The sequence below is a fragment of the Rhinopithecus roxellana genome, chromosome 10, assembly GCF_007565055.1.
Source record: "Rhinopithecus roxellana isolate Shanxi Qingling chromosome 10, ASM756505v1, whole genome shotgun sequence".
NCBI classification, from domain to species: domain Eukaryota; kingdom Metazoa; phylum Chordata; class Mammalia; order Primates; family Cercopithecidae; genus Rhinopithecus; species Rhinopithecus roxellana.
This window is the reverse complement of record NC_044558.1, coordinates 7,955,201-7,977,471: the sequence shown is the minus strand read 5'-3', so window position 1 is coordinate 7,977,471 and position 22,271 is coordinate 7,955,201. Positions and strand designations below refer to the sequence as shown.

Genomic DNA, 22,271 nt, shown 5'->3' with positions numbered 1-22,271 from the left:
ACCTCCGCCTCCAGGGTTCAAGCGATTCTCCTGCCTCAGCCTCCCAAGTAGCTGGGATTACAGGTATGCACCACCTTGCCTGGCTAATTTTGTATCTTTAGTAGAGACGGGGTTTCTCCATGTTGACAAAGGCTGCTCTCGAACTCCTGACCTTGAGTGATCCACCTGCCTTGGCCTCCCAAAGTGCTGGGATTACAGGTGTGAGCCACCACTCATGGCCAGTGTTTTTTGCAAATATTTTCTCCCAGTCTGTGGCTTATCTTCTGATTCTCTTGATACTGTCTTTTACCGAGCAGAGACTTTTGATTTAATAAAGTGCAGTTTTTCAATTATTTCTTTCATGAATTGTGCATTTAGTGTTGTATATAAAAAGTCATATTGTCATGACATAATAACGTAGGATGGAAATTCTATGTCATCCTATCCCATGTTATGTTATGTCATCTAGATTTTCTCCTGTTACTGTCTCGGAGTTTTATAGCTTTGCATTTTACATGTAGGTCTATGATCCATTTTGAGGTAACTTTTGTGAAGAGTGTAGGTCTGTGTCCAGATTCTCTTTTTTTTCTTTTTGCGTGTGGATGTCCAGTTATTGCAGCACAATTAGAGTATCTTTGCTCTATTTTGTTATATTTGCTCCTTTGTCAAAGGTCAGTTGACTGTATTTATATGGGTCTATTTCGGGACTCTATATTCTGCTCCATTGATCTACTTGTCTACCCTTTTGATAATATCACACTGTGTTGATTACAGTAGCTTTGTATTAAGTCTTGAAGTTGGGGAGTGTCAGTCCTCTGACTTATGTTTTTTCTTTAATATTGAGTTGACTATTCTGCATCTTTTGCCTCTCCGTGTAAACTTTAGAATTGGTTTGTTGATATCTACAAAATAACTTGCTGGGATTTTGATTGGGATTGCATTGAATCTGTAGATCAAGTTAGGAAGAAGTGATGTCTTGACAGTATTGAGTCTTTCTATTCATGAACATGGAATATCTCTCTATTTATTCCGTTGTGTTATTTCTTTCTTTTACTTCTTTGTTTTTAAATTGAGACAGGATCTTGCTATGTTGCCCAGGGCGGTCATGAACTCCTGGACTCAAGTGATCCACCCACCTTGGCCTCCCAAAGTGTTGGAATTACAGTTGTGAGCCATAGCACCCAGCCCAGTTCTTTGATTTCTTTCATCAGAGTTTTGTAGCTTTCCTCATATAGATCTTGTAAATATTTTGTTAGATTTATATGTAAGTAGTTCATTGTTACTGATATATAATATCTGCACCTATGTATGGGGTACATGAATAGTTGATTTTTTGAGCACTAATGTAAATGGCATTGTGTTTTTAATTTCAGATTCCACTTATTCATTGATGATATACAGGAAAACAATTGACTTTTGTATATTAACCTTGTATCCTGCAACCTTGTAATAATTCCTTATTAGTTCCAGGGATTTTCTTTATTATTTTAGATTTTCTACATAGACGATCTTGTCATCTGTGAACAAAGACAATTTTGTTTCTTTCTTCCCAATCTGTATACATTTTTTTCTCATCTTATTGCATTAGCTAGGAGTTCCAGTATGATGTTGAAAAGGAGTGGTGAGAGGGGAGATCTTGCCTTGTTCCCCGTCTTAGTGTTAAAGCTCTTAATTTCTCACCATTAAGTGTGATGTTAGCTATAGGTTTTTTTGTAGACATTCTTTGTGAAGTTGAGGAAGTTTCCCTCTGTTGTTTCTTTTTTACTTTTATTTAAGCTATTTGAAATTTATTTGATAACTAATTTGCCCCCTTCCCTGACAAGTTTGTGGTGATGCTGCTGCTGCTGCTTTTCCTTCTTCTTCTTTCTTCTTTCTTCTTTTCTTCTTCTTCTTCTCTTTTCTTTCTTCCTCTTATGCTTACACTTCCTCCTCCTCCTCCTCCTTCTCCTTGTCCTCTTCTTCCTCCTCCTTCTGCTCCTACTCCTCCTCCTTTTTGAGACAGGGTCTCACTCTGTCATCCAGGCTGGAGGCAGTGGCACAATCACGGTTCACTGTAGCCTCAACCTCCTGGGCTCAAGCGCTCCTCCCACCTCAGCCTCTTGAGTAACTGGGACTGCAGGTGTGCACCACCACGCCTGGCCAATTTTACTTTTTGTGGACACAGGGTTTTGCCCTATTGCCCAGGCTAGTCTCAAACTCCTGGGCTTAAGTGATCCTCCTACCTCAGCCTCCCACAGCGCTGGGAGCTTCATCACAGGCATGAGCCACTGCGCCCTGCCTATAATGCTTCTTTAACACTCATTGGGTTTTAAGATCTGTTTCAAAATTGACTGGATAGTAAATGTTGACGTATCGCAGGGAAATTCTTGCCTTTTTATTCTTTTCTTCCCCTGAGTTCTTAGTAATTGTGCCTTAATATTTTACCAAATGAACAATATAGTCATTACACCAAGTCAGTATTGCAGTAAACCTAATACATTGAGAATCGTTCCTATATGTAACATAGATTTCTGGATTTTTTTCCATTAAAAATATCTTCTTTCCTACTATTTATAACATCTGTATCAACTCTACTTTTGTCTATTCATTTTTTTCCCTATTTTTTTTTCTTGATTGCATTTTTAGGGAAAGGACTTATTTTATTTTTCTTTTTTTTTTTTTTTTTTTGAGACGGAGTCTTGCTCTGTCGCCCAGGCTGGAGTGCAGTGGCCGGATCTCAGCTCACTGCAAGCTCCGCCTCCCGGGTTCACGCCATTCTCCTGCCTCAGCCTCCCGAGTAGCTGGGACTACAGGCACCCGCCAGGTCGCCCGGCTAGTTTTTTTTTTTGTATTTTTAGTAGAGACGGGGTTTCACCATGTTAGCCAGGATGGTCTCGATCTCCTGACCTCGTGATCCGCCCGTCTCGGCCTCCCAAAGTGCTGGGATTACAGGCTTGAGCCACCGCGCCCGGCCTATTTTACTTTTCTTTAAAAAAAAATCCATTCCATAGTTTCGTTTACTCAATCTACTGATATCCTTGTAACTCACAAATTTCTGTAATTATCTTAATTTTGTTCTTCTTTGCTATTTTCCTAAGGTGTGTTTAATTGTTCTTTTCGTAACTTTTCTGAGATGAATTTCAGTTTGCTTATTTTCACTATTTTTTATAATGACAGTATTTATCCCTGAATAGAGCTTGAACTTGGATTACATTCCTTAGTATGCTCTGGTTCTTACAACTAACCAAATAATCTGTAGTTGAATATTATTATTATCTTTTTTGAGATGGAGTTTCACTCTTGATGCCCAGGCTGGAGTGCAATGGCATGATCTTGGCTCACTGCAACCTCCACCTCCTGGGTTCAAGCGATTCTCCTGCCTCAGCCTCCCAAGTAGCTGGGATTGCAGGCATGCGCCACCTCACCAAGTTAATTTTGTATTTTCGGTAGAGACGGGGTTTCACCATGTTGGCCAGGCTGGTCTTGAACTCCTGACCTCAAGTGATCCCCCCGCCTCAACTTCCCAAAGTGCTGGGATTACAGGAGTGAGCCACTGTGCCCGGCCAGAGAAGCTAGTTATTCTGTTTCTTCATAATCTGTGCCCAATATCTTTCTTCTTTTGTTCAACACCTTTTTGTTGGATATTCACAAGAATGTACCATGACGGGTCCACTCTGGACCCCTCCAGCAATGATAACTCCCTCGTGTTATCTAGCACACACCGAACTATTTTAAATAACATTTCCTACTGTTGTCCCAGCGACCCAGCGAGGTAGGGACTATCTTTTACCCCATTTTGCACTTGGGGACACAACAGCTCAGACAACTTAACTTGTCCAAGGTCACCCAGCTAGCAGGTAGTAAAGCCAGACTTGACGCCATTCTGACTTCAAAGTTCCCATTTTTCATCTGTCACCGATTAATGGAAAGTTCACCAAGAATGCAAACAAGATATGCGTTTGGCTACAGCCTGGTGGCTGGGGCTCCAGGCCTTCAGGCTAAAGGAACAGTTGGAAGGATGAGCAGAGCAGAGCAGGAGGGGCAAGGGGGTGACCTGGGAAAAATGCCGGGGGGCTCTCTGTTTGCTCAAAATGGACTAGTTAAGTCACATACCATACCTGCCACTGGCCACTTCGCTCTCTCAGAAGGTTTTCCTGTGCAAACGAGGCCCAGAACCTGGGAAATATCTGTGAAGAAACACCCTTGGCCCTCGCAGCCAGCTCCCACAAAGCCTGGAAGCACCCCCAGCCCAGCTGCATGATAAGATAAGACGTGCCCAAGGGACCTGGGGAGAGAAGCCAGACTGGTGACACTGCACTGCTCCCTCCGTGATATCTGTTCACAGTAGACACTGTCCTTCCAGGGACCTGGAGCTCAGTCAAAAGGCCTCTGGTTTTAAGACCAGCTCTGTGGAACTCCTCTAGCACTGCTCATCCAGAGGGCTTCTGCACTCAGAATTGCCCCCAACCCTCGGACCAATATAGTAGAGTCAACACTCAGTCCTCGGCAGCAGGTGGTAGTAGCCATGACGAGGAGAAAGGGCCTTGCATCAGGAGAGTGCACAGCCCCAGACTGTTGATGTGTGTGCAGCTGGGCATGAGTGGCAGGGCTATTTCTGCCCAGCTAAGTGCTGTCAGCCAGCAGGAGGTGAGGGGAGATGCTGCCGGGAGTTGTAAGATCTAGGCCTGGCACCGGCCGCTTGAACCCTGCTGAGGACCCAACACGCTGTAGTACCTAAACTGCCCTGACGGTTGGTTCACACAAACCACGTGAAGGTGAGAGGCCCTAACAACACTGAATCCAGAAACAGGAGCCAGAGAACCTAGGGACTGTCATACCGTTTTGAAAAGAGGCACCGCTCTCACTGAACTTCTTTTCTCTGCTGCCTCCCTATAACCTTGACAGTAAGTGGTGGTGTCCTGGGCTCCGATCAGCAGAAAGCATCAGCCTCAAAGGACTATGCCCTTGACAGGTTTCCGAGTGCCCCAGGCAGTGGCTGGGCAGCCTGCTGTAATCCACACCAGGCAACTGTGTCTGGGCAGATTACCAAGGTGCCCCTTTTACACAAGAGCCACATTCCTGGAAAGTTGTTCATCAACCGAGTCCTGCTGGGGCTGCAACGCAGAGCGTGCGTTTTCAGACTGCGAAGGCACAATGTTGCCACCGGCCAGAAGCCCGGGATGTCATCCTCCACCCCTCCCTTTCCCACACCCTCAGCATCCAATCGCTCACCCAGTCCTGCCAGTTCTATTTCCTCACCCTCTCTTGGGGCAGTCCCATTTGTATACCCACTGCCCATGCTGTGCTGCAGACCCCTAGCAGGGCTCCCCGTGCATGGCTCTCCGCTCCAGCCCATCCTTCGAGCTGCTTCCATCATGTTCCTGCTAAAATGCTGCTGCAGCACATTGCGAAGCTGAGGCAGGAGGACCACTTGTTTGAGACCAGGAGTTCGAGACCAGCCTGTGCAATATAGCAAGACACCATCTCTACAAAAAATAACAAAAATCAAAAATGAAGTGTTGCTCTAAGGATGCCACTAGCTGAGGAAAAGCTTCCTACTGCTCCCTGCCACCCTCAGGGCAAAGCCTAAGTCCCTCACCAGCCCCTGCCCGATCCGCTGCCCCACACCACTCCACCTCTGCCTTCCACCCGTACCCAAGGGCCCCTCGGGTCCTGACAGTGAGCCCCCACCCTCTCTGAGACGGCCGCCACAGCAGCCTATCCACCTCATCCCACGGAGGAAAACTGAGCCCAGGAGACAATCCTCCCCCAAACTTACCATCTGTTCCCCCATTCCAGAAGTTTCTTGAGAGCAGGCGCCATATGGATTCGTCTCTGCATGCCCAGCCTGAGACATCAGTGCCTAGGACTCAGGCGCATACCCAGCATGTGCTTGTAGAACAAAGAAGTAAACAGCAAAGGGTGGATTTTTTGTTTGTTTGTTTTTTGTTTTTTTTTTTTTTGCTATTTCTCGTACATTTAATTTCATCATTATTATATTTTTCCTGATTATAAAAGGATGATGTCTTAGTTGTGCAAAATTAGAGTTGGAAGGATTACAGCTCTTTTAGGATTTGTCTAGCAGGTTTCCTGGTTTTTACTGAAACCAAACTCCCATGAGAAAAAAAACCTACAATTGGGAAAACATCTAACTTAGAAAGAAAGGGAAAGTCCTTAGTGTGATATAAATTCCTCCCATGTTTGTTTCCTATGCTTATGCTAATGCATAGAAATATAAAGCAGATCCTCTGAATATTTTGCTTCATTTTTACCAATATAGAATCATATCATGTTCTTACCAACTCGCTCCCCACTAAATACATTTTAGATATTTTCTGTATCTGTACTTGGGGATCCCTCATTCTTTTTGTTTTGTTTCATTTTGTTCATTGTTTTTTACTGATCGAACAAGAACACCCCTCTCTTTTCAAAGACATATGTCGTATTTAATTGTGTGGGTGTAGGCCAGTTTATTTAGCCCACACGCCATTGATTACAATTTGGCTCATTCTCAGTTTTTGACATTGTCAGTAATGATGCATTGAATAGCTTAGCTTTTTGAGCTTTGGAGAGCATTTTCTGTGGGAGACTTATTCTGCGGGAGGCTCCTAGAAGTGGACTTACTAGGTAAGACTATTTTAAATTTTAAGAGATAATTGTCAAATTGTCCTCCACAAAAATGATTGTAACAATGTTGGTACATTTGGTAGTAATTTACATTTCTACCAAGTCTGTGAAAGTGCTTGTTTAGCCATGTCTTCACCAACACTGAGTGTTATCAGTCTCTTAAATCTTCACCAGTCGTGTAGGCTATGCATATATCTTATACACATTCGTGATGTTTCTTCAGGGGCTTGCTTGTTTGTACTCTATTTTTCTGTTGACTCACTTTTAAGGCCTCCACAGACTTCAGGAAAATCAGTCCTTTGTGCTCTGTGCAGCCGTGTTTCCCCCATTTGTCTTTGTCTCCTGATTTTGTGTGGTGTGTGGCGGTCGAGGGAATGGCTGGAGCACACGCTCTGAAGGCAGGCTACTTGGTCACCCTGGTTTTGTCTGCGACTTACTAGCTGAACGACCATAGTTCAGTTACTTAACCTTAGAGTCCTTCAGATAAGGACAGTACTTATCCTATGGGATTGTTACGAGAATGCCATGACTTCAGATATATAAAGTGTTCTGTGCAGGGTTTGACATGAAATAAGCGCTATAAGGGGATATGCTATTATTATTTTGCATTCAACTAATTTTAATTTTATGCAGTCAAATGTATTGATCCTTTATGGCTTCCAGATTTGATGTCATGCTTATAAAGGTTTTCCTCATTCTAAGATTAGAAAGATATTCACAAAGGGAACTATTTGAAGGAGACTGCGGGGAGTCCATTTGCAACATGGCTCCTCCTCCTTTCCTTCCCTCCCTTCCCTCCCTTCCCTTCCTTCCCTTCCTTCCGCCATTTTGTCGTCTTGTAAATTGATTTGGCTTTTCACATCCTGGGAATTTTTTTCAAGGGGAAACCTATCAAAGTTTACATAGTGGAAGGACGACACACGGGTCTGGGGACTGTGGTGGCTGTCGTTTCATGTCTAAAGTGCAGGCCTGCTAGGTCATCCCCTCCCTTCATGGATAAAACAACTGCTAGTTGTCAGTAAGTGCCAGCCTCACACTACAGCTCCTACCCTGAAGGAGTTCACCGACCAGTGAGAGGACAGATAGTGACCTGGTGGGAGATGTCCTCAAGGCCCTGTGGTGGAAATAACCAGCTTAATGGAAGGAAGAGCTTCCTGGGTGGATGGCAGGAGGGGCCCAGAGGGCATTTCAAACACGGGGGATGGGGTGTTCAATCCGCTCTACAAATCCTGGTGACCTGCCTGTGATGTGCGGGATCCCTGGCCACCCCCGCCCCCCACCTGCACAGAGGCCCCAGGACAGGGAAGAATGTCCCAGCACTGGGCAGGGTGAGATGGAGAGTGGTCAGAGGCCAGACCACCAGCATCAGACTAAGACTAGGAAAGCCCAGCTCCCATCCCAGCTCTAGAACTTCACTGGTCAGAGAGCCTAAGAGCCCTAAGAAAGGGACTTCATTCCTCTGGGGCTCCCTTGGCATATCCTTACAATGCAGCCTCAGCTTCTGTCCTGAGGCAGCTGTGCAAATTCTGTAAGACGGCAGGTGCAGACATTCCGTCCTGCACAATAAACAGTGGACACCTAGGGGCACTTTCTGCTGCCGCATGACAGAGTTGCTCCTGCCATGGCGACTGTGCTGTGGGTTCAGCCTGTCTGGATTCCCCGGGGCTCCTGGACCTGCTTCCTCTGGAGGGGCAGCTTCACCCTGGATCCAGACCTCCCCGTTTGCAGCCCGTCCTGGTAAGCTGGCTCTTGCCTCCTGCTCCCCTAGTCTTTTTGTTGACCCAGGTCAGGACTCTAGACCATTACTATTGAACCCTGGCAGAGACGCTCCTCAGGAAGAGCTGAATCTCCTCCTCCCACAGGTGTTCAGTAGCAGGAAGAGAAACTGCGCTTGGGAACCTACTCTTTCCCTTTGGCCTTGTTTGTCCCCGATGTTGGTAGGAACCCCTCTTAGCACGGGCAGGGCTTCTACCATCTCCTCACACTAAGGGTTAAAGGCCTGCAGGGGACCGTGAGCTCTTCCACCCAAACTTCAACTCCGTCCACGACACCAGAGCCCAGTGAGTGGCGTCCCCCGTGGGCGGCAGTGATTCTCATGCGAGCAGGGCCTCGAAGGCGAAGGTCACTGCGGAGGGATCGCACACCTGGGTCCCTACCATCCAGTCAGAGGGCACAGGAGGGCACCTGGCTGCTGGGGAAGGGGCCCTGGTGGGAGTCACAGAAGCCTTTGTCCAGTTCTGTTGCCTTGGAGAGGCCCCTTGTCCCGATGGTTCTGTGTCCTGACTTATAAGACGGGAAGGTTGGACATAGGGCTGAAACGCATGCCCTGTCGGCGGATGGGAGCTTGTGCACTTTGAGGTTGGATGCCTTTGAGTGGGTGTGCGCTGCCCAGGGAGAAGCTGTTCCCACCCCTTCCACCAGCGAAGGCCTTTGAGTGGGTGTGCGCTGCCCAGGGAGGAGCAGTTCGCACCCCTTCCACCAGCGAAGGCCTTTGAGTGGGTGTGCGCTGCCCAGGGAGGAGCAGTTCGCACCCCTTCCACCAGCGAAGGCCTTTGAGTGGGTGTGCGCTGCCCAGGGAGGAGCAGTTCGCACCCCTTCCACCAGCGAAGGCCTTTGAGTGGGTGTGCGCTGCCCAGGGAGGAGCAGTTCGCACCCCTTCCACCAGCGAAGGCCTTTGAGTGGGTGTGCGCTGCCCAGGGAGGAGCAGTTCCCACCCCTTCCACCAGCGAAGGCCTTTGAGTGGGTGTGCGCTGCCCAGGGAGGAGCAGTTCCCACCCCTTCCACCAGCGAAGGCCTTTGAGTGGGTGTGCGCTGCCCAGGGAGGAGCAGTTCCCACCCCTTCCACCAGCGAAGGCCTTTGAGTGGGTGTGCGCTGCCCAGGGAGGAGCAGTTCCCACCCCTTCCACCAGCGAAGGCCTTTGAGTGGGTGTGCGCTGCCCAGGGAGGAGCAGTTCCCACCCCTTCCACCAGCGAAGGCCTTTGAGTGGGTGTGCGCTGCCCAGGGAGGAGCAGTTCGCACCCCTTCCACCAGCGAAGGCCTTTGAGTGGGTGTGCGCTGCCCAGGGAGGAGCAGTTCCCACCCCTTCCACCAGCGAAGGCCTTTGAGTGGGTGTGCGCTGCCCAGGGAGGAGCAGTTCCCACCCCTTCCACCAGCGAAGGCCTTTGAGTGGGTGTGCGCTGCCCAGGGAGGAGCAGTTCCCACCCCTTCCACCAGCGAAGGCCTTTGAGTGGGTGTGCGCTGCCCAGGGAGGAGCAGTTCCCACCCCTTCCACCAGCGAAGGCCTTTGAGTGGGTGTGCGCTGCCCAGGGAGGAGCAGTTCCCACCCCTTCCACCAGCGAAGGCCTTTGAGTGGGTGTGCGCTGCCCAGGGAGGAGCAGTTCCCACCCCTTCCACCAGCGAAGGCCTTTGAGTGGGTGTGCGCTGCCCAGGGAGGAGCAGTTCCCACCCCTTCCACCAGCGAAGGCCTTTGAGTGGGTGTGCGCTGCCCAGGGAGGAGCAGTTCCCACCCCTTCCACCAGCGAAGGCCTTTGAGTGGGTGTGCGCTGCCCAGGGAGGAGCAGTTCCCACCCCTTCCACCAGCGAAGGCCTTTGAGTGGGTGTGCGCTGCCCAGGGAGGAGCAGTTCCCACCCCTTCCACCAGCGAAGGCCTTTGAGTGGGTGTGCGCTGCCCAGGGAGGAGCAGTTCCCACCCCTTCCACCAGCGAAGGCCTTTGAGTGGGTGTGCGCTGCCCAGGGAGGAGCAGTTCCCACCCCTTCCACCAGCGAAGGCCTTTGAGTGGGTGTGCGCTGCCCAGGGAGGAGCAGTTCCCACCCCTTCCACCAGCGAAGGCCTTTGAGTGGGTGTGCGCTGCCCAGGGAGGAGCAGTTCCCACCCCTTCCACCAGCGAAGGCCTTGGCCTTTGCATTTTGCGCTGCTCCCTGGCCCTGACTTTTGAGAAAGAACCAGCAGCCTCTGGCCTTGTTGACACCATCATGTGAGGCCACCAGAGGGAAGGGGCTAAGGACAGAGCCAGATCTGGCTGGGCCATCTCACCTTCGGGAGGCCGACCTCGATCCAGGATGGAAACAAGGAAGTAGTCACTGGCTTTCCCAAGGCCTGCGATCCTCTTGATAACCAGAAATCCCAAATTCTTATCTCCTGCTCTTCCAGGTAGGCTGGGCTGGCTTTCCAGGGCCTGCTTAGGAGGGCCCTGTGCTGAGACGCATCCTGCATTTGGTCTAATGCTCTGCTTTTGCCATCTTGAAATTCTGAATCTTTTTTTTTTCCTGTTTTAGACTTCATTCCTGAGGCTCACTCTTATCAGTTTGAAGAAGGGGCCCCATATGTTCATTTTTACTGGGCCACGCAAATTATTGTGAGTTACATTAATACTCATTTGGAAACCTGTTAGCAGTCTCCTCTATTAGGCAGAGCTTCGGTGATTACCAGAACACTCTGAAGGAGGCTTCTTGTCTGTCTGGAGCCAGCTGAGATGGCCCTGAGATCCACAGAGCCTCCTCCACGCCCTTGGATGGAGGCGCTCCTGCTCTTCCACCCTTCGTATCTCTCACTTGGCACCCATTCCTGTCATTAATCACAAACTCCGTCTGAGCTATTCCTCTCTGAGCCATGCCCTCTGTACTCTGACTTGCCCCAAATAGACAGATGCTCAATAAATATTTGCTGATTGGCTGGAAAGCAAACAGAGCTATCATCTCAGCACAGAGTTCAGGGCATTGCATACAGTGGGTGCTTAATCAACGCTGCTGACTCATCCGCGGAGCAGGCCAGGGTGCTACACAGTGTGGCTGTGCCTGTGCTCAGTCCAGGCTTCACATCTCCCTGCAACCATTGCCTTCCTCCAACCATTGCCTACCTGATGAGCACAGAACTGACCCTGAAATCCTGGGCGACGCTGTTGAATTACGGGGCTTCCTGGTGTGGGATTGTCCCCGGCGAGCCTACTCTTTCCCTTTGGCCTTGTTTATTCCAGAAGTTGGTGTGGACCCCTCTTGGCATGGGCAGTTCTACCATCTGCTCACGCTAAGGGTTACAAGCCTGCAGCAGGGGAGCCTGGAGCCCCAGAGCCCAGGACAAACAGCACCAGAGCCCAGTGCATGGTGGGGAGAGAATCACTGGCGGCAGCGGTTCTCTCATGTGAGCAGGCTCCTGCAGATGAAGGTCACTGCAGAGAGAGCCTCCATTTCATGGCGGTGGAAATGGAGCCTTAGCAAAAAGAAAGATTTACTTTTATTTATGTGTTTATTGAGATGGACTCTCGCTCTGTCATCCAGGCTGGAGTGCGATGGTGCAATCTCAGCTCACTTCAACCTCTGCCTCCTGGTTGAAGCGATTCTCCTGCCTCAGCCTCCCAAGTAGGTGGGGCTACAGGGGCCCGCCACCACGCCTGGCTAATTGTTTTTTATTTTTAGTAGAGACAGGGTTTCACCATATTGGCCAGGCTGGTCTCGAACTCTTGACCTCGTGATCCACCCGCCTCCGCCTCCCAAAGTGCTGGGATTACAGGTGTGAGCACACCCCTGGTCTGCTTTTATTTTTAATTAAATTTTTGTTTTTCTTTTTGTTTTTGTTTTGAGAGAAGTCTTGCTCCATCCTCCAGTCTGAAGTGCAGTGGCACAATCTCGGCTCATTGCAACCTCTACCTCCCGGGTTCAAGTGATTCTCCTGCCTCAGCCTCCTGAGTAGCTGGGATTACAGGTGCCTGCCACCACACTCGGCTAATTTTTGTAGTTTTAGTAGATACGGGGTTTCACCATGTTGGCCAGGCTGGTCTCAAACTCCTCACCTCAGATGATCCACCTGCCTCGGCCTCCCAAAGTGCTGGGATTACAGGCAGGTGCGACCATGCTCGGCTGATTTTTTTATTTTTAGTAGAGATGGGGTTTCACTATGTTGACCAGGCTGGTCTTGAACTCCTGACCTCAGGTGATCAGCCCACCTCAGCTTCCCATAGTGCTGGGATTGCAGGCATGAGCCACTGTGTCCAGCCAAAAAAAGTTTTTTATGGAGACAGGGTCTTGCGATGTTTCCCAGGCTGGTCTTGAACTTCTGGTCTCAAGTGATTTGCCCACCTCAGCCTCCCTAAGTGCTGGGATTAAAGGTGTGAGCCACCGCACCTGGCCAGGAAACTATTCTCTCCCCATCCCTGTAGTTCCAAAATGCCCTTGGAGAAAATTATAAGAACTATTTACATTTGCAAAGAACTTTACAGTTTGTAAACCCATCATAAACATGATTCTCAAACTCTCCTGTAAGTCAAGACAAATACTTAAGTACTAATTATATGGTTGTTGCTTTAACATTTTGGGTTTTTTATTACTCCAAATGTTCATTGAAGAAAAATTAGAAAACAGATGAAGCAAAAAAAGAAAATAATATCTGATATCCTATTGCCTTGAGATGATGCTCAATATTTTAGTCCATATCCTATCAGATTGATCTAAGTATATAAATATAGATCTTTAAAAACAGGTTAATATTATCACTGTTCTGTAATCTTATGATCCCCATTTTTAGTAGGTGACTGAGAGAGGTCCCAAGCCATGCAGCTATGAAGGGGCAGTGCCAGGTCTCAACTCCTTGTCCTGGCTCTAAGTGTCCACGTCCCCAAGCCAGGCTGCCACTCACACTTCGAGGTTTTGCGGGAGTTGACTGCCTCCATTTCATGGCCGTGGAAATGGAGCCCCAGCAAAAAAGAAGGGTTTGCTTTGATTGGACTTGGAGTTAGAGACCCCCAAGTTGTCCTGGCATCCCACAGTTCAGCATCGGCGAGGCTGGGCCAAGCCTCCTGGCCGCCCAGGAGTCCCCACCTCTGCCACACTGGACTTCGCCTTGCAGTGAAGTCACAGGGATGACAGGGGTCAGCTGTCGGGCGGGAGGCCCAGAGGCAGCAGATGCCAGGTGGCAGCCTCGGGCTGTGAAGGACTGACCCCAGAGAGCAACTGGATATCTGTTTGGTGGCCTTGGAGGTCTGCCACTCATTAGTATTTTTAGAAAGAGGGTGAGGGCCCAGCAGGGACCTGACACTTGCCTGGCTGCCCTGGGGCATCACCCTGTTCTGTGGAAAGAGCGCTTCTAGCCTGGATCTGGGCCAGCGCCAAGGGCAGGACTAGCCTGCCTGCCTGCCTGCATCCATCCATTCAGTCACTCCTGAGCACACGCTCCCAGCCGAATTCTGTGTTAGGCACTGGATGAAAGGTTTCCCCAGGGCCCTGGCCTAAGAGCTGTGGGAGGAGTTTGAGCTGTGGCCTCAGACAGACTCGGGTTCAAATCTTGCCTCTGATCTCCTAGCCATGTGACCTTGGGTAAGTTGCGTCCTCTCTGGAGCCTGTTTCCCCTCACAGGGCCTCTGCAAGAAGTGAAGAGGGATGCACAGGGAGCCTGGCAGCGCATGGGGTCAGTGCAGGGAGCCAGGGAGAGGCTGTGGATTGGAAGCCCTCTGGGGCCGGGCTGTTTGCGAGTTCAGCATCTACGGAGAATCTGGCTCTCAGGACACCTTGGGGCTGAGTCAGACAATGCCTGGGATTTGCTGAGGGTTTTGCTGAGTTTGGCAGCAGCTCACCTATTTCACCAGATACTAGCTTCTCACCATGAGAAGGAGAGGGGTGTCTCCTCTTTTTATAGACAAGTGAGCTGGGAAGCACCGAAGCTGCGTGAGTTGGACGGTCCGCAGCACAATCGGATCCCTGCACCCGCCTGCCGGCCCTCCCCCACTCACCTTCTCCCCAGACCAGACCCTGGCCCACTTCACAGAGCTGCTGCTCAGGTGCAGGTGTGGGGGCTGGGAGGATGTGTGAGTGGCCACCTTCGAATCATGAGAGAGAATAGGAGAGCCACGGTGTGAGGACCCAGGCTGGACCTGCTTTGCTGGCAGCGAAAAGGCTTGAGTCCTGGGGACCAGGGCAATCCAGACAGGCTGGTTCCAGGCCCAGACATCCTTGGATTGGCTGAAGCTGGCAGGGGCAGCTGATTCAGGCTGGTCCACCGATCAGGAGGGGCTTTGATCCCCGGGCTCTGCTCAAGGACTTCACTGTCGTGATCTCCTTGGCCCCCTGAGCTCCCTCCGGACAATGCATCAGTAACCCTGCCTTGTCTGTCTCATCTATGGGTCTATGGCCAGGACCCAGGAGACTGCTGAGCTCAGGGACAATAGATATACACACCTGCACACAGACACATGTACACACACAGAGACACACACAGACACAGACACACACAGACACATACACAAGACACGCACACACACATTCACACAGACATACGCACAGAGACACGGACACACAAACACATGAATACACACAGGTACACATGCACACACACACAGACACATACAGACACATGCACACACAGATGCTCATGCACACACAGACACAGACACATGGACACAGACATCCACACAGACACACACACATGCATACACACACACACACACACACAAGACACACAGACATACACACAGAGACACGGACACACACAAACACACATGAATACACACAGGCACATGCACACACACAGACGCTCACGCACACACAGACACACAGACACATAGGCACATACACATTCACACAGACACACACACACAGACACAGAAAACACACTATGGCTGCACTGGTGTATGGAGGGGCTCAGCAGTGCAGTCGAGGTGTTTGTGTTCTACAGCCATTGATGGGCAGCCCCAGAAGGCACCACAGAAGAGGTTCACGGAGTTCAGCTCGCCCTGGTCCTGCCTTTGAAGTCTCTTCTGAATGAATACAGCGAATGACAAATGGATCCTTTCCTTTTTTTTTTTTTTTGGAGAGAGGGTCTCCCTCTGTCATGCAGGCTGGAGTGCAGTCATGTGATCTTGTCTCCCTGCAACCTTTGCCTCCCTGCAACCTTTGCCTCCCAGGTTCAAGTGATTCTCTCACCTCAGCCTCCGGAGTAGCTGGAATTACAGGCACCTACCACCATATTTGGCTAATTTTTGTATTTTTAGTAGAGACGGGGTTTCACCATTTTGCCCAGGCTCGTCTCAAACTCCTGACCTCAAGTGATCCGCTTGCCTCGGCCTCCCAAAGTGCTGGGATTACAGGTGTGAGCCACTGCGCATGCTGACAAGTGCCTCATTAATTCACCCCTTCATTCATTCAGCACTCCAGGCTAGGTGCCCCCTTGTTCCCATGCAGCTTTTCCCATTGGGGCGGGATGGATGCACTCTCTTTATCTCCTGGCTTCCCCCTTTATACACTTCTTCTCTGCTAAGCTTTGTCATTTTAGGGTATTAGGAGAATAGGATGTAAACTGAAATGAGAGATTTATTTTGCCAAGGTTGAAGGTGAACTCAGAAAAAAGAAACACTGTAAGATCTGTGACCTGTGCTTTTTCCAATGAGGATTTTGGGAATTTCAATATTTAAAGGGAAGAGCAAAGCAAGAGGGGAAGATGTTTTAAAAGGAGGGTGGGTAGGCTGCAAGGCTACGGTTACCTTCCTGTGAGGCTCAGCTAGTGCTCCATGAATCTGCATTTTACGTGTGAAAAAGAGAGTGGGGGCGGCTCAGTTATGTATTTGTCCTGGGCTCAGTGAATCCGCATTTTATGTAAGGTAAAGTAAGCCTGTGAAATGACTGCTGTTTGGGAACACAGGGAAGGCAGTTTTGTCTTTTGGTTTTGGTTTGTTTTGTGTGACTCCATGTCCAAGCTTAACTTTCTCTTTGGCAGAGTGAATTTGGGGGGTCCCAAGATTCTAGTTTTCTTTCACAAGGGCTTTGGGAAGGCGGAGATCTTTGTTGTCTCCTAGGTGCCTAGCTCAAGCTAGGAGCTGGAAACAGGTTTGCGGAACTGAACTCAACAGGAATCTTGGCAGGCTGTCTGTGGGGCTGGGTGGGGTGGGAAATTCACCACCTTCCCTTTTTCCCATCTCACTGTCAGATCTGAGCTACTTCATGAGGTCTCACCTGGACGATAGCCAGGGACGGTAGGCTCAGCTCTCATTGCTTCTTATTCTAACTGCCTTAAATCCCGAGGAAATAACTCTTACCTTTTGGAAATGAATAATCTGGTGAGGACGTACAAAACTCATAGACACCCTTATGTGGAATGTTGATATTTTGCTTCATGATAATTGTTCTGAAAGTCCTTTCCACTTACCTGTGTTTAGGTTTCCTGTCTGGAATTAGGCTCCACCACAAAATCTAAGGTTCCACAAAAACAAGAGAGGCTCTAAGTGCTTCTGAGTGAGGACACGAAAAGCATCTGTGAAGAAAAGTGCTAGACCCTAACAGATCCATGAGGAGCGGCAGCCGGCAGCACCGGGCTGGGGAGACAGGAGCTGCTGGGGCTTCTGGCTGCTGGTTCGAAAGATGGTTTTGATCCATTCACTCCTCTCTGGAATGATCTAGATATGCTATCTGTAAATATTTTAGACTGGTCCCCATCGTTGAGGGACTTACACAGCCTATGCTTCCAGGGCTGTAGCAGTTAAGGACACAGAATCCAGAGCCTGCCTGGGTTCGAAGTCCAGCTCTAATACTTAAAAAATGGATGATCTCGGCCAGGTGCAGTGGTTCCTGCCTGTAATCCCAGCACTTTGAGGGTGCAAGATGAGAGGATCCCTTGAGGCCAGGAGTTCAAAACCAGCCTGGGCAACATAGTGAGACCACATTCCTACAAAAAATGTTGTAAAAATGTAGTGTAGTGGTGTACACTTGTAGTCCCAGCTACCCAGGAGGCTATGGCAAGAGGATCCCTTGAGCCCAGGAGTTTGAGGCTACAGAGAGCCATGATTGCACCACTGCACTCCAGCCTAGGTGACAGAGGGAGACCCTGTCTTAAAAACAAAAATAAAAATAGGCCAGGCACGGTGGCTCATGCCTGTAATCCCAGCACTTTGGGAGGCCAAGGCGGGCAGATCACGAGGTTAGGAGATCACGACCATCCTGGCTAACATGGTAAACCCTGTCTCTACTGAAAATACAAAAAATTAGCCAGGCGTGGTGGCGGGCGCCTGTAGTCCCAGCTACTCGGTAGGCTGAGGCAGGAGAATGGCATGAACCCAGGAGGCAGAACTTGCAGTGAGCTGAGATCTCGCTACTGCACTCCAGCCTGGGCGGCAGAGCGAGACTCTGTCTCAAAATAAATAAATAAATAAATAAAAATAAAAGGGTGATCTCAGGGCCTGGTGCAGTGGCTCACGCCTGTAATCTCAACATTTTGGGAGGCTGAGGTGGGGGAATCACTTGAACTCAGGAGTTCGAGACTAGCCTGGCCAACATGGTGAGACCCCATCTCTACAAAAATTTTAAAATTTTTCATTTCTAGTAAATTTTCAGGTGATGTTGCTGCTGCTACTTCAAGGACCACATGTGGAGAACCACTGGTATATAGGAGAAAAAAACGCAGGCTTAGGATTTAGACAGTGGGGCCATCCCTTAATATCTGGTGACTTTGGGCATTTGATCTCTTTGAGCCTCAGTTTCTTCACTTGTAGAATGGAACTACATCCCAGCTACTTGGGAGGCTGAGGCAGGAGAATCGCTTGAACCCAGGAGATGGAGGTTGCAGTGAGCCAAGCTCATGCCACTGTACTCTAGTCTGGGCAACACAGCGAGACTCTGTCTTAAAAAAATATGTATATACATGTGAGTACAGTTGCTTCTCAACTTATGATAGAGCTACATTCTGATAAACACATAGTTGAAAATATCATAAGTCAAAATGCATTTAACACACTTAGCCTACTGAACTTCATAGTTTAGCTCAGCTTAACTTCAGTATGCTCAGCCCACTTACACCAGCCTACTGCTGGGCCAGATCGTCTAACACAAAGCCTCCTTTATAACAGAGTACCGAATATCTTCTGTAATTTATTGAATAATGTACTGAAAGTGAAAAAGAGAGTGGTTGTGTGGATACTAGAAGTACAGTTTGTAAAGTTTATCGCTTATGATGGTGAAAAACCGGGGACCATCCGTATTCATACCTGCTTTGTGGAGTCATGCCTGGCATACAGCATTATTGTTATTTAATTACCACTGTTTAAATTTTAGCAATTTTGTTAGTCCTTGAGGGATGAGCAGGACTGAAGTCAGCAGAGACTGGCTGGGGGGGCTTGGGGAATGCCGAAGTGGGCGTAGAGCAAAGAGCCAAAGGCCAGATGGGTCTGGAAGGCCCAGGACAAGGTGCTGATTGGGAAAGTGCTCTTGTTTAGGGTGGATATTGAGAGGCAGCAGATCGATTCTTTGGAAATGTCTGTGTGGTGGGTAAATCCACGATTAACTTTGAACCCGGAGAAGACAGTCTTTTCTGAAAGCCACTGACAAAGTGACCTCTTGCAGGGGAGGTGGAAACTGCTCCCTAAAAAAAAGAGCAAAGAGGCCGGGGGTGGGGTGGCTCACGCCTGCAGTGCCGGCACTTTCGGAGGCTGAAGCAGGAGGATCGCTGGAGCCCCGGGGGTTGAGGCTGTGGTGAGCTCTGACTGGGCCACACACTGCAGCCTGGGCAACAGAGCAAGACCCCGTCTCCAAAAAACAGTAACAACTAAAATAAAAAAGCAAGCAGGCCCCTCTGAGCTCCCGTTTCAACGCACCTGCTTTCCTGTTCTTCCCTACACGCCCTGCTTCTGTTTGCAAGCTGTGGCCCCCTTTTGTTGGAGGGAAACCCGTGCACCTCCATATCACAAAGGGGTCAAAGCCCGGGGAACGCCCGCGCTGGCGGACGCTGTTTCCTGGCGCCCCCTGGTGGGCAACGGCGGCACCGCAGGCCTTCTGGGACGCCGCTCCCCATGTGGCCTCTCGGCGCTGCAGCCTAGGCCTCAGTGTGCAGCTCCGGGCAAGGGCTGGAACTCGCAGTGAGACTGTGCCCAGGGCTCGGAGGAGGTTTCTGGACCAGTTACCTGTTATTGCTGGAATAACACGCAAAAGACACCCCACCCCGACGTGGATTAGAGACTGTTGATTTTTAAGGGAGAGATCACTGCTCTTGGCAGAGGAAGGCTGCAGTCAGGGAGCCTGCATGCGGCCTGCCCCAGACAGAAGGCCTCAGGGGTCTGAGCTTTTACAGCTTTTGGCCTGAAGACCAGCTGCAGCTTCCAGCCCCAGTCATTCATTCCCTGAGGCTCCCTCAGGACTGCTGAGCAAAGGCAGGATCTAGGGAAAAAAGAGCTCTGCCTGCCGTGGGGGCGTTTATTTTAAGAGCAAAGATTCGCTTCCCAAATTTCTCTCCCCCACCCAGAAGCCATTGTGCATGAAGCCCCACCCTTAAAAAACCTGACTTTTGCCTTTTTTGAAAAAGCTCTCTCATAAAAATTCAATGCAATCATCATTCATTGTGCACCTATTGTGGACAAGATGCTGAGCTAGGCTCCATGGGGACTCAGGCCTGTGGAGATGGGGTCCATGTGCTAAAGTGGGCAGCAGAAGGAGCCGTCTCAAGAGGTCTCAACAACGCCAAGGCCAGCACAGGCCAGGGAGCAAGCGACCTTCTTTCAAACAGGGCCTTGGTGGAGTGCACTTGGGGACAGGTTCTAGAAAGGAGGGAAGGCTTTCCCCAGGGGGAGCATGGCGAAGAAAGAAAGGCCTTTGGTCCCGGAGCAGAGCAGGAGCAGCTGGGAAGGGTGGGGTGTGTTCAGGGAACAGTGAGTAATCTGGTGTGGCCCCGCACGTCTGAGCATCACGGAGTCTGGCACAGGGCTCGCTCTCCAGGGGTGGGAGGAGGAGCTGGGGACCAGGCTAGAGAGGTGGGTGGGGGCCCCAGGAGAGAGGACTACACTTGAGTAACAATGACCCTGGAGACCCAATGCAGGCGGGCTTGTGTGAGCATTTCTCTTCCTGCTGGCGGCTCCAAGGTGAGAGCCAGCAGGAGTGAGGAGAGAGGCTGCCTAATGGGTACAGGAGGCACTTCAAACACAGTGGAAGTTGTTAGGACCATAAATGGTGACTACTTCGAAATTGGGGCTGGGACGGGCCCTGAGTCACAACACAGTATTTAAAATGCCTCTAGGCCCACACATGGGAGTATAATTCTGTGTGGGATAGATTTCCCTCTCGTCTCATATTTGTTTAATACTTCACAGTTTTCAAAGCACATTCACCCACATTATCCTATTGATCTTTCTAGCAGCCCTTTGTGCTAGACAGGGCAGATATTATTCCCACTTCAGAGAAGGACCAGCTAGGGTCTGGGTAAGATGAAGTCATAAATTCAGTTTTGTTTTAACAAGTTTATTTTAACCACTGGCCTTTTGCAGGGTATGCCTTGGTTTGTTTTGTGTTGCTGTAACAGAATAACTGAGACTGGGTAATTTATAAACAATAGAAGTTTATTTGGCTCATGGCTCTGGAGACTGGGAAGTCTAAGAGTATTGCACTGGTATCTGGTGAGGGCCTTCATGCCACATCCTTCCCTGGTAGAAGGTGGCAGGGCCAGAGAGCTCGCAAGCACAAAAGAGAGGAAGGAAGCCAAGATCATCTTTTATTTATTATTATTATCATCATTATTTTTTATCAGGAACCCACTCCTGAGATGACTTGACCCGCCGCCATGATAATGGCATTAATGCATAAATGAGGGCATAGCCCTCGTGACCTGACTGCCTCTTAACATTATTACAGCAGGGATTAAGTTTCCAACCCACAAACTTTAGGGGGCACATTCAGACCATAGCAGAGTGTGTATTTGCTTTTGTTACCAATTTATTGATTTATTTATTTTTGAGATGGAGTCTCGCTCTGTCACCCAGCCTGGAGTACAGTGGCACAATATCAGCTCACTACAACCTCCCCCTACACCTGGCCTATTTATTTATTTTAGAGACAGAGTTTTGCTCTTGTTACCCAGGCTGGAGTACAGTGGCACCATCTCGGCTCACTGCAACCTCTGCCTTCCCAGGTTCAAGGGATTCTCCTGCCTCAGCCTCCCAAGTAGCTGGGATTATAATCATGCACCCAGCTGATTTTGTATTTTTAGTCGAGACGGGGTTTCATCATGTTGGCCAGGCTGGTCTCGAACTCCTGACCTCAGGTGATCTGCCTGCCTCAGCCTCCCAAACTGCTGGGATTACAGGCGTGAGCCACCTTGCCCGGCCACAAATTTATTTTTTAAGATAGTTCATTCACACGGTTCAAAACCCAAAAGGTACAGATAAAATTCCCTCTCTCAACCCTATTCTTCCAGTCACCCAGGTCCCTTCTTACCAGTTTGAACCCAAGCCTTTTGCCTTTGGGTCTAGTGCCCCTTTTGCAGCAGCAGACAGCTCCACTGCAGATTCAGGAAAGCCTCGGGCAAGTTTCACTTAGGCAGAGGTTATGCCTCCTCTTAGGAAGTGTGCATGTGTACCCTATGGGACTAGTCTTCTTTCATCTTAGGCTGTATATGTTTTTGTTTTTTATCTGTTTTTTTTCTTTGAGACGGTGTCTTGCAGTGTTGCCCAGGCTGGAGTACAGTGGCGCAATCTTGTCCCACTGCAACCTCCACCTCTGAGGTTCAAGCAATTCTCCTGTCTCAGCCTCCTAAGTAGCTGGGAGTCTAGGCATGGGCCACCACACCCAGCCAGGCTGCGTGTGTTTATCTTTAGATCTTAAACTCCTTGGAGTAGGAAGTATGTCTTCTACTTCTCGGGGGCAGTAGAGTAAGGGTGAAAATTACACGCTCTGGGCCTGGCATGGTGGCTCATGCCTATAATCCCAGTACGTTGGGAGGCCGAAGCAGGTG

At 49.5% G+C, this 22,271-nt stretch overlaps 1 protein-coding gene and 1 non-coding gene across 7 annotated transcripts in view; both read left to right on the top strand.

The window, feature by feature from the left end:
* The window catches only part of NINJ2 (ninjurin 2), a 94,279-nt gene that overhangs the window by 63,144 nt on the left and 8,864 nt on the right, over nucleotides 1-22,271 (top strand). The window contains exon 1 of one of the 6 annotated variants that reach the window (XM_030939918.1): nucleotides 46-63. The exons of 4 other annotated variants lie outside the window; for them this stretch is intronic. The gene's annotated coding sequence lies outside the window, so the exon portion shown is untranslated. Of the gene's footprint in view, nucleotides 1-45; nucleotides 64-9,632; nucleotides 10,737-22,271 lie in introns of those variants that run through there. One more of the 6 variants, XM_030939916.1, reaches the window with a different exon arrangement.
* Nucleotides 6,010-6,069, top strand: LOC115900166. Its single transcript, XR_004059836.1, has one exon. It is a non-coding gene; the product is annotated as a U7 small nuclear RNA (small nuclear RNA).